Source organism: Electrona antarctica (assembly GCF_951216825.1).
Source record: "Electrona antarctica genome assembly, contig: scaffold_43, whole genome shotgun sequence".
NCBI classification, from domain to species: Eukaryota; Metazoa; Chordata; class Actinopteri; order Myctophiformes; family Myctophidae; genus Electrona; species Electrona antarctica.
Window position 1 is genome coordinate 736154 of NW_027637030.1, and position 11615 is coordinate 747768.

The window sequence follows — 11615 nt, forward strand, 5'->3', positions numbered from 1 at the left end:
ACGATGGGCTATATATAGCCCATGGTCTCGGAGTGATTTTCGTCTTTTTTTCAAATCCTCAAAAATGATGGAAAACGGCATGCTATAGTATGCCGTTCGAGACCATGGGCTATAGCCCATCGCCATGGTCATAAATTATGAAAAACGAGGATTTGAAAAAAAGACGAAAATGACTCCGAGACGATGGGCTATAGCCCATGGTCTCGGAGTCATTTTCGTCTTTTTTTCAAATCCTCAAAAATGATGGAAAACGGCATGCTATAGTATGCCGTTCGAGACCATGGGCTATAGCCCATCGCAAAGTCAGTATTTGACTTTTGAAAAGTCAAACGGTGACTTTTCCCGGGGTCTGTCAAAAAGTCGAGGTTTGACTTTTAATTGTGATACTGGGCTGCCCATCGCCATGGTCATAAATTATGAAAAACGAGGATTTGAAAAAAAGACGAAAATGACTCCAAGACGATGGGCTATATATAGCCCATGGTCTCGGAGTGATTTTCGTCTTTTTTTCAAATCCTCAAAAATGATGGAAAACGGCATGCTATAGTATGCCGTTCGAGACCATGGGCTATAGCCCATCGCCATGGTCATAAATTATGAAAAACGAGGATTTGAAAAAAAGACGAAAATGACTCCGAGACGATGGGCTATAGCCCATGGTCTCGGAGTCATTTTCGTCTTTTTTTCAAATCCTCAAAAATGATGGAAAACGGCATGCTATAGTATGCCGTTCGAGACCATGGGCTATAGCCCATCGCAAAGTCAGTATTTGACTTTTGAAAAGTCAAACGGTGACTTTTCCCGGGGTCTGTCAAAAAGTCGAGGTTTGACTTTTAATTGTGATACTGGGCTGCCCATCGCCATGGTCATAAATTATGAAAAACGAGGATTTGAAAAAAAGACGAAAATGACTCCAAGACGATGGGCTATATATAGCCCATGGTCTCGGAGTGATTTTCGTCTTTTTTTCAAATCCTCAAAAATGATGGAAAACGGCATGCTATAGTATGCCGTTCGAGACCATGGGCTATAGCCCATCGCCATGGTCATAAATTATGAAAAACGAGGATTTGAAAAAAAGACGAAAATGACTCCGAGACGATGGGCTATAGCCCATGGTCTCGGAGTCATTTTCGTCTTTTTTTCAAATCCTCAAAAATGATGGAAAACGGCATGCTATAGTATGCCGTTCGAGACCATGGGCTATAGCCCATCGCAAAGTCAGTATTTGACTTTTGAAAAGTCAAACGGTGACTTTTCCCGGGGTCTGTCAAAAAGTCGAGGTTTGACTTTTAATTGTGATACTGGGCTGCCCATCGCCATGGTCATAAATTATGAAAAACGAGGATTTGAAAAAAAGACGAAAATGACTCCAAGACGATGGGCTATATATAGCCCATGGTCTCGGAGTGATTTTCGTCTTTTTTTCAAATCCTCAAAAATGATGGAAAACGGCATGCTATAGTATGCCGTTCGAGACCATGGGCTATAGCCCATCGCCATGGTCATAAATTATGAAAAACGAGGATTTGAAAAAAAGACGAAAATGACTCCGAGACGATGGGCTATAGCCCATGGTCTCGGAGTCATTTTCGTCTTTTTTTCAAATCCTCAAAAATGATGGAAAACGGCATGCTATAGTATGCCGTTCGAGACCATGGGCTATAGCCCATCGCAAAGTCAGTATTTGACTTTTGAAAAGTCAAACGGTGACTTTTCCCGGGGTCTGTCAAAAAGTCGAGGTTTGACTTTTAATTGTGATACTGGGCTGCCCATCGCCATGGTCATAAATTATGAAAAACGAGGATTTGAAAAAAAGACGAAAATGACTCCAAGACGATGGGCTATATATAGCCCATGGTCTCGGAGTGATTTTCGTCTTTTTTTCAAATCCTCAAAAATGATGGAAAACGGCATGCTATAGTATGCCGTTCGAGACCATGGGCTATAGCCCATCGCCATGGTCATAAATGATGAAAAACGAGGATTTGAAAAAAAGACGAAAATGACTCCGAGACGATGGGCTATAGCCCATGGTCTCGGAGTCATTTTCGTCTTTTTTTCAAATCCTCAAAAATGATGGAAAACGGCATGCTATAGTATGCCGTTCGAGACCATGGGCTATAGCCCATCGCAAAGTCAGTATTTGACTTTTGAAAAGTCAAACGGTGACTTTTCCCGGGGTCTGTCAAAAAGTCGAGGTTTGACTTTTAATTGTGATACTGGGCTGCCCATCGCCATGGTCATAAATTATGAAAAACGAGGATTTGAAAAAAAGACGAAAATGACTCCAAGACGATGGGCTATATATAGCCCATGGTCTCGGAGTGATTTTCGTCTTTTTTTCAAATCCTCAAAAATGATGGAAAACGGCATGCTATAGTATGCCGTTCGAGACCATGGGCTATAGCCCATCGCCATGGTCATAAATTATGAAAAACGAGGATTTGAAAAAAAGACGAAAATGACTCCGAGACGATGGGCTATAGCCCATGGTCTCGGAGTCATTTTCGTCTTTTTTTCAAATCCTCAAAAATGATGGAAAACGGCATGCTATAGTATGCCGTTCGAGACCATGGGCTATAGCCCATCGCAAAGTCAGTATTTGACTTTTGAAAAGTCAAACGGTGACTTTTCCCGGGGTTTGTCAAAAAGTCGAGGTTTGACTTTTAATTGTGATACTGGGCTGCCCATCGCCATGGTCATAAATTATGAAAAACGAGGATTTGAAAAAAAGACGAAAATGACTCCAAGACGATGGGCTATATATAGCCCATGGTCTCGGAGTGATTTTCGTCTTTTTTTCAAATCCTCAAAAATGATGGAAAACGGCATGCTATAGTATGCCGTTCGAGACCATGGGCTATAGCCCATCGCCATGGTCATAAATTATGAAAAACGAGGATTTGAAAAAAAGACGAAAATGACTCCGAGACGATGGGCTATAGCCCATGGTCTCGGAGTCATTTTCGTCTTTTTTTCAAATCCTCAAAAATGATGGAAAACGGCATGCTATAGTATGCCGTTCGAGACCATGGGCTATAGCCCATCGCAAAGTCAGTATTTGACTTTTGAAAAGTCAAACGGTGACTTTTCCCGGGGTCTGTCAAAAAGTCGAGGTTTGACTTTTAATTGTGATACTGGGCTGCCCATCGCCATGGTCATAAATTATGAAAAACGAGGATTTGAAAAAAAGACGAAAATGACTCCAAGACGATGGGCTATATATAGCCCATGGTCTCGGAGTGATTTTCGTGTTTTTTTCAAATCCTCAAAAATGATGGAAAACGGCATGCTATAGTATGCCGTTCGAGACCATGGGCTATAGCCCATCGCCATGGTCATAAATTATGAAAAACGAGGATTTGAAAAAAAGACGAAAATGACTCCGAGACGATGGGCTATAGCCCATGGTCTCGGAGTCATTTTCGTCTTTTTTTCAAATCCTCAAAAATGATGGAAAACGGCATGCTATAGTATGCCGTTCGAGACCATGGGCTATAGCCCATCGCAAAGTCAGTATTTGACTTTTGAAAAGTCAAACGGTGACTTTTCCCGGGGTCTGTCAAAAAGTCGAGGTTTGACTTTTAATTGTGATACTGGGCTGCCCATCGCCATGGTCATAAATTATGAAAAACGAGGATTTGAAAAAAAGACGAAAATGACTCCAAGACGATGGGCTATATATAGCCCATGGTCTCGGAGTGATTTTCGTCTTTTTTTCAAATCCTCATAAATGATGGAAAACGGCATGCTATAGTATGCCGTTCGAGACCATGGGCTATAGCCCATCGCCATGGTCATAAATGATGAAAAACGAGGATTTGAAAAAAAGACGAAAATGACTCCGAGACGATGGGCTATAGCCCATGGTCTCGGAGTCATTTTCGTCTTTTTTTCAAATCCTCAAAAATGATGGAAAACGGCATGCTATAGTATGCCGTTCGAGACCATGGGCTATAGCCCATCGCAAAGTCAGTATTTGACTTTTGAAAAGTCAAACGGTGACTTTTCCCGGGGTCTGTCAAAAAGTCGAGGTTTGACTTTTAATTGTGATACTGGGCTGCCCATCGCCATGGTCATAAATTATGAAAAGCGAGGATTTGAAAAAAAGACGAAAATGACTCCAAGACGATGGGCTATATATAGCCCATGGTCTCGGAGTGATTTTCGTCTTTTTTTCAAATCCTCAAAAATGATGGAAAACGGCATGCTATAGTATGCCGTTCGAGACCATGGGCTATAGCCCATCGCCATGGTCATAAATTATGAAAAACGAGGATTTGAAAAAAAGACGAAAATGACTCCGAGACGATGGGCTATAGCCCATGGTCTCGGAGTCATTTTCGTCTTTTTTTCAAATCCTCAAAAATGATGGAAAACGGCATGCTATAGTATGCCGTTCGAGACCATGGGCTATAGCCCATCGCAAAGTCAGTATTTGACTTTTGAAAAGTCAAACGGTGACTTTTCCCGGGGTCTGTCAAAAAGTCGAGGTTTGACTTTTAATTGTGATACTGGGCTGCCCATCGCCATGGTCATAAATTATGAAAAACGAGGATTTGAAAAAAAGACGAAAATGACTCCAAGACGATGGGCTATATATAGCCCATGGTCTCGGAGTGATTTTCGTCTTTTTTTCAAATCCTCAAAAATGATGGAAAACGGCATGCTATAGTATGCCGTTCGAGACCATGGGCTATAGCCCATCGCAAAGTCAGTATTTAACTTTTGAAAAGTCAAACGGTGACTTTTCCCGGGGTCTGTCAAAAAGTCGAGGTTTGACTTTTAATTGTGATACTGGGCTGCCCATCGCCATGGTCATAAATTATGAAAAACGAGGATTTGAAAAAAAGACGAAAATGACTCCAAGACGATGGGCTATATATAGCCCATGGTCTCGGAGTGATTTTCGTCTTTTTTTCAAATCCTCAAAAATGATGGAAAACGGCATGCTATATTATGCCGTTCGAGACCATGGGCTATAGCCCATCGCCATGGTCATAAATTATGAAAAACGAGGATTTGAAAAAAAGACGAAAATGACTCCGAGACGATGGGCTATAGCCCATGGTCTCGGAGTCATTTTCGTCTTTTTTTCAAATCCTCAAAAATGATGGAAAACGGCATGCTATAGTATGCCGTTCGAGACCATGGGCTATAGCCCATCGCAAAGTCAGTATTTGACTTTTGAAAAGTCAAACGGTGACTTTTCCCGGGGTCTGTCAAAAAGTCGAGGTTTGACTTTTAATTGTGATACTGGGCTGCCCATCGCCATGGTCATAAATTATGAAAAACGAGGATTTGAAAAAAAGACGAAAATGACTCCAAGACGATGGGCTATATATAGCCCATGGTCTCGGAGTGATTTTCGTCTTTTTTTCAAATCCTCAAAAATGATGGAAAACGGCATGCTATAGTATGCCGTTCGAGACCATGGGCTATAGCCCATCGCCATGGTCATAAATTATGAAAAACGAGGATTTGAAAAAAAGACGAAAATGACTCCGAGACGATGGGCTATAGCCCATGGTCTCGGAGTCATTTTCGTCTTTTTTTCAAATCCTCAAAAATGATGGAAAACGGCATGCTATAGTATGCCGTTCGAGACCATGGGCTATAGCCCATCGCAAAGTCAGTATTTGACTTTTGAAAAGTCAAACGGTGACTTTTCCCGGGGTCTGTCAAAAAGTCGAGGTTTGACTTTTAATTGTGATACTGGGCTGCCCATCGCCATGGTCATAAATTATGAAAAACGAGGATTTGAAAAAAAGACGAAAATGACTCCAAGACGATGGGCTATATATAGCCCATGGTCTCGGAGTGATTTTCGTCTTTTTTTCAAATCCTCAAAAATGATGGAAAACGGCATGCTATAGTATGCCGTTCGAGACCATGGGCTATAGCCCATCGCCATGGTCATAAATTATGAAAAACGAGGATTTGAAAAAAAGACGAAAATGACTCCGAGACGATGGGCTATAGCCCATGGTCTCGGAGTCATTTTCGTCTTTTTTTCAAATCCTCAAAAATGATGGAAAACGGCATGCTATAGTATGCCGTTCGAGACCATGGGCTATAGCCCATCGCAAAGTCAGTATTTGACTTTTGAAAAGTCAAACGGTGACTTTTCCCGGGGTCTGTCAAAAAGTCGAGGTTTGACTTTTAATTGTGATACTGGGCTGCCCATCGCCATGGTCATAAATTATGAAAAACGAGGATTTGAAAAAAAGACGAAAATGACTCCAAGACGATGGGCTATATATAGCCCATGGTCTCGGAGTGATTTTCGTCTTTTTTTCAAATCCTCAAAAATGATGGAAAACGGCATGCTATAGTATGCCGTTCGAGACCATGGGCTATAGCCCATCGCCATGGTCATAAATTATGAAAAACGAGGATTTGAAAAAAAGACGAAAATGACTCCGAGACGATGGGCTATAGCCCATGGTCTCGGAGTCATTTTCGTCTTTTTTTCAAATCCTCAAAAATGATGGAAAACGGCATGCTATAGTATGCCGTTCGAGACCATGGGCTATAGCCCATCGCAAAGTCAGTATTTGACTTTTGAAAAGTCAAACGGTGACTTTTCCCGGGGTCTGTCAAAAAGTCGAGGTTTGACTTTTAATTGTGATACTGGGCTGCCCATCGCCATGGTCATAAATTATGAAAAACGAGGATTTGAAAAAAAGACGAAAATGACTCCGAGACGATGGGCTATAGCCCATGGTCTCGGAGTCATTTTCGTCTTTTTTTCAAATCCTCAAAAATGATGGAAAACGGCATGCTATAGTATGCCGTTCGAGACCATGGGCTATAGCCCATCGCAAAGTCAGTATTTAACTTTTGAAAAGTCAAACGGTGACTTTTCCCGGGGTCTGTCAAAAAGTCGAGGTTTGACTTTTAATTGTGATACTGGGCTGCCCATCGCCATGGTCATAAATTATGAAAAACGAGGATTTGAAAAAAAGACGAAAATGACTCCAAGACGATGGGCTATATATAGCCCATGGTCTCGGAGTGATTTTCGTCTTTTTTTCAAATCCTCAAAAATGATGGAAAACGGCATGCTATATTATGCCGTTCGAGACCATGGGCTATAGCCCATCGCCATGGTCATAAATTATGAAAAACGAGGATTTGAAAAAAAGACGAAAATGACTCCGAGACGATGGGCTATAGCCCATGGTCTCGGAGTCATTTTCGTCTTTTTTTCAAATCCTCAAAAATGATGGAAAACGGCATGCTATAGTATGCCGTTCGAGACCATGGGCTATAGCCCATCGCAAAGTCAGTATTTGACTTTTGAAAAGTCAAACGGTGACTTTTCCCGGGGTCTGTCAAAAAGTCGAGGTTTGACTTTTAATTGTGATACTGGGCTGCCCATCGCCATGGTCATAAATTATGAAAAACGAGGATTTGAAAAAAAGACGAAAATGACTCCAAGACGATGGGCTATATATAGCCCATGGTCTCGGAGTGATTTTCGTCTTTTTTTCAAATCCTCAAAAATGATGGAAAACGGCATGCTATAGTATGCCGTTCGAGACCATGGGCTATAGCCCATCGCCATGGTCATAAATTATGAAAAACGAGGATTTGAAAAAAAGACGAAAATGACTCCGAGACGATGGGCTATAGCCCATGGTCTCGGAGTCATTTTCGTCTTTTTTTCAAATCCTCAAAAATGATGGAAAACGGCATGCTATAGTATGCCGTTCGAGACCATGGGCTATAGCCCATCGCAAAGTCAGTATTTGACTTTTGAAAAGTCAAACGGTGACTTTTCCCGGGGTCTGTCAAAAAGTCGAGGTTTGACTTTTAATTGTGATACTGGGCTGCCCATCGCCATGGTCATAAATTATGAAAAACGAGGATTTGAAAAAAAGACGAAAATGACTCCAAGACGATGGGCTATATATAGCCCATGGTCTCGGAGTGATTTTCGTCTTTTTTTCAAATCCTCAAAAATGATGGAAAACGGCATGCTATAGTATGCCGTTCGAGACCATGGGCTATAGCCCATCGCCATGGTCATAAATTATGAAAAACGAGGATTTGAAAAAAAGACGAAAATGACTCCGAGACGATGGGCTATAGCCCATGGTCTCGGAGTCATTTTCGTCTTTTTTTCAAATCCTCAAAAATGATGGAAAACGGCATGCTATAGTATGCCGTTCGAGACCATGGGCTATAGCCCATCGCAAAGTCAGTATTTGACTTTTGAAAAGTCAAACGGTGACTTTTCCCGGGGTCTGTCAAAAAGTCGAGGTTTGACTTTTAATTGTGATACTGGGCTGCCCATCGCCATGGTCATAAATTATGAAAAACGAGGATTTGAAAAAAAGACGAAAATGACTCCAAGACGATGGGCTATATATAGCCCATGGTCTCGGAGTGATTTTCGTCTTTTTTTCAAATCCTCAAAAATGATGGAAAACGGCATGCTATAGTATGCCGTTCGAGACCATGGGCTATAGCCCATCGCCATGGTCATAAATTATGAAAAACGAGGATTTGAAAAAAAGACGAAAATGACTCCGAGACGATGGGCTATAGCCCATGGTCTCGGAGTCATTTTCGTCTTTTTTTCAAATCCTCAAAAATGATGGAAAACGGCATGCTATAGTATGCCGTTCGAGACCATGGGCTATAGCCCATCGCAAAGTCAGTATTTGACTTTTGAAAAGTCAAACGGTGACTTTTCCCGGGGTCTGTCAAAAAGTCGAGGTTTGACTTTTAATTGTGATACTGGGCTGCCCATCGCCATGGTCATAAATTATGAAAAACGAGGATTTGAAAAAAAGACGAAAATGACTCCAAGACGATGGGCTATATATAGCCCATGGTCTCGGAGTGATTTTCGTCTTTTTTTCAAATCCTCAAAAATGATGGAAAACGGCATGCTATAGTATGCCGTTCGAGACCATGGGCTATAGCCCATCGCCATGGTCATAAATTATGAAAAACGAGGATTTGAAAAAAAGACGAAAATGACTCCGAGACGATGGGCTATAGCCCATGGTCTCGGAGTCATTTTCGTCTTTTTTTCAAATCCTCAAAAATGATGGAAAACGGCATGCTATAGTATGCCGTTCGAGACCATGGGCTATAGCCCATCGCAAAGTCAGTATTTGACTTTTGAAAAGTCAAACGGTGACTTTTCCCGGGGTCTGTCAAAAAGTCGAGGTTTGACTTTTAATTGTGATACTGGGCTGCCCATCGCCATGGTCATAAATTATGAAAAACGAGGATTTGAAAAAAAGACGAAAATGACTCCAAGACGATGGGCTATATATAGCCCATGGTCTCGGAGTGATTTTCGTCTTTTTTTCAAATCCTCAAAAATGATGGAAAACGGCATGCTATAGTATGCCGTTCGAGACCATGGGCTATAGCCCATCGCCATGGTCATAAATTATGAAAAACGAGGATTTGAAAAAAAGACGAAAATGACTCCGAGACGATGGGCTATAGCCCATGGTCTCGGAGTCATTTTCGTCTTTTTTTCAAATCCTCAAAAATGATGGAAAACGGCATGCTATAGTATGCCGTTCGAGACCATGGGCTATAGCCCATCGCAAAGTCAGTATTTGACTTTTGAAAAGTCAAACGGTGACTTTTCCCGGGGTCTGTCAAAAAGTCGAGGTTTGACTTTTAATTGTGATACTGGGCTGCCCATCGCCATGGTCATAAATTATGAAAAACGAGGATTTGAAAAAAAGACGAAAATGACTCCAAGACGATGGGCTATATATAGCCCATGGTCTCGGAGTGATTTTCGTCTTTTTTTCAAATCCTCAAAAATGATGGAAAACGGCATGCTATAGTATGCCGTTCGAGACCATGGGCTATAGCCCATCGCAAAGTCAGTATTTGACTTTTGAAAAGTCAAACGGTGACTTTTCCCGGGGTCTGTCAAAAAGTCGAGGTTTGACTTTTAATTGTGATACTGGGCTGCCCATCGCCATGGTCATAAATTATGAAAAACGAGGATTTGAAAAAAAGACGAAAATGACTCCAAGACGATGGGCTATATATAGCCCATGGTCTCGGAGTGATTTTCGTCTTTTTTTCAAATCCTCAAAAATGATGGAAAACGGCATGCTATAGTATGCCGTTCGAGACCATGGGCTATAGCCCATCGCCATGGTCATAAATGATGAAAAACGAGGATTTGAAAAAAAGACGAAAATGACTCCGAGACGATGGGCTATAGCCCATGGTCTCGGAGTCATTTTTGTCTTTTTTTCAAATCCTCAAAAATGATGGAAAACGGCATGCTATAGTATGCCGTTCGAGACCATGGGCTATAGCCCATCGCAAAGTCAGTATTTGACTTTTGAAAAGTCAAACGGTGACTTTTCCCGGGGTCTGTCAAAAAGTCGAGGTTTGACTTTTAATTGTGATACTGGGCTGCCCATCGCCATGGTCATAAATTATGAAAAACGAGGATTTGAAAAAAAGACGAAAATGACTCCAAGACGATGGGCTATATATAGCCCATGGTCTCGGAGTGATTTTCGTCTTTTTTTCAAATCCTCAAAAATGATGGAAAACGGCATGCTATAGTATGCCGTTCGAGACCATGGGCTATAGCCCATCGCCATGGTCATAAATGATGAAAAACGAGGATTTGAAAAAAAAGACGAAAATGACTCCGAGACGATGGGCTATAGCCCATGGTCTCAGGGTCATTTTCGTCTTTTTTTCAAATCCTCAAAAATGATGGAAAACGGCATGCTATAGTATGCCGTTCGAGACCATGGGCTATAGCCCATCGCAAAGTCAGTATTTGACTTTTGAAAAGTCAAACGGTGACTTTTCCCGGGGTCTGTCAAAAAGTCGAGGTTTGACTTTTAATTGTGATACTGGGCTGCCCATCGCCATGGTCATAAATTATGAAAAGCGAGGATTTGAAAAAAAGACGAAAATGACTCCAAGACGATGGGCTATATATAGCCCATGGTCTCGGAGTGATTTTCGTCTTTTTTTCAAATCCTCAAAAATGATGGAAAACGGCATGCTATAGTATGCCGTTCGAGACCATGGGCTATAGCCCATCGCCATGGTCATAAATTATGAAAAACGAGGATTTGAAAAAAAGACGAAAATGACTCCGAGACGATGGGCTATAGCCCATGGTCTCGGAGTCATTTTTGTCTTTTTTTCAAATCCTCAAAAATGATGGAAAACGGCATGCTATAGTATGCCGTTCGAGACCATGGGCTATAGCCCATCGCAAAGTCAGTATTTGACTTTTGAAAAGTCAAACGGTGACTTTTCCCGGGGTCTGTCAAAAAGTCGAGGTTTGACTTTTAATTGTGATACTGGGCTGCCCATCGCCATGGTCATAAATTATGAAAAACGAGGATTTGAAAAAAAGACGAAAATGACTCCAAGACGATGGGCTATATATAGCCCATGGTCTCGGAGTGATTTTCGTCTTTTTTTCAAATCCTCAAAAATGATGGAAAACGGCATGCTATAGTATGCCGTTCGAGACCATGGGCTATAGCCCATCGCCATGGTCATAAATTATGAAAAACGAGGATTTGAAAAAAAGACGAAAATGACTCCGAGACGATGGGCTATAGCCCATGGTCTCGGAGTCA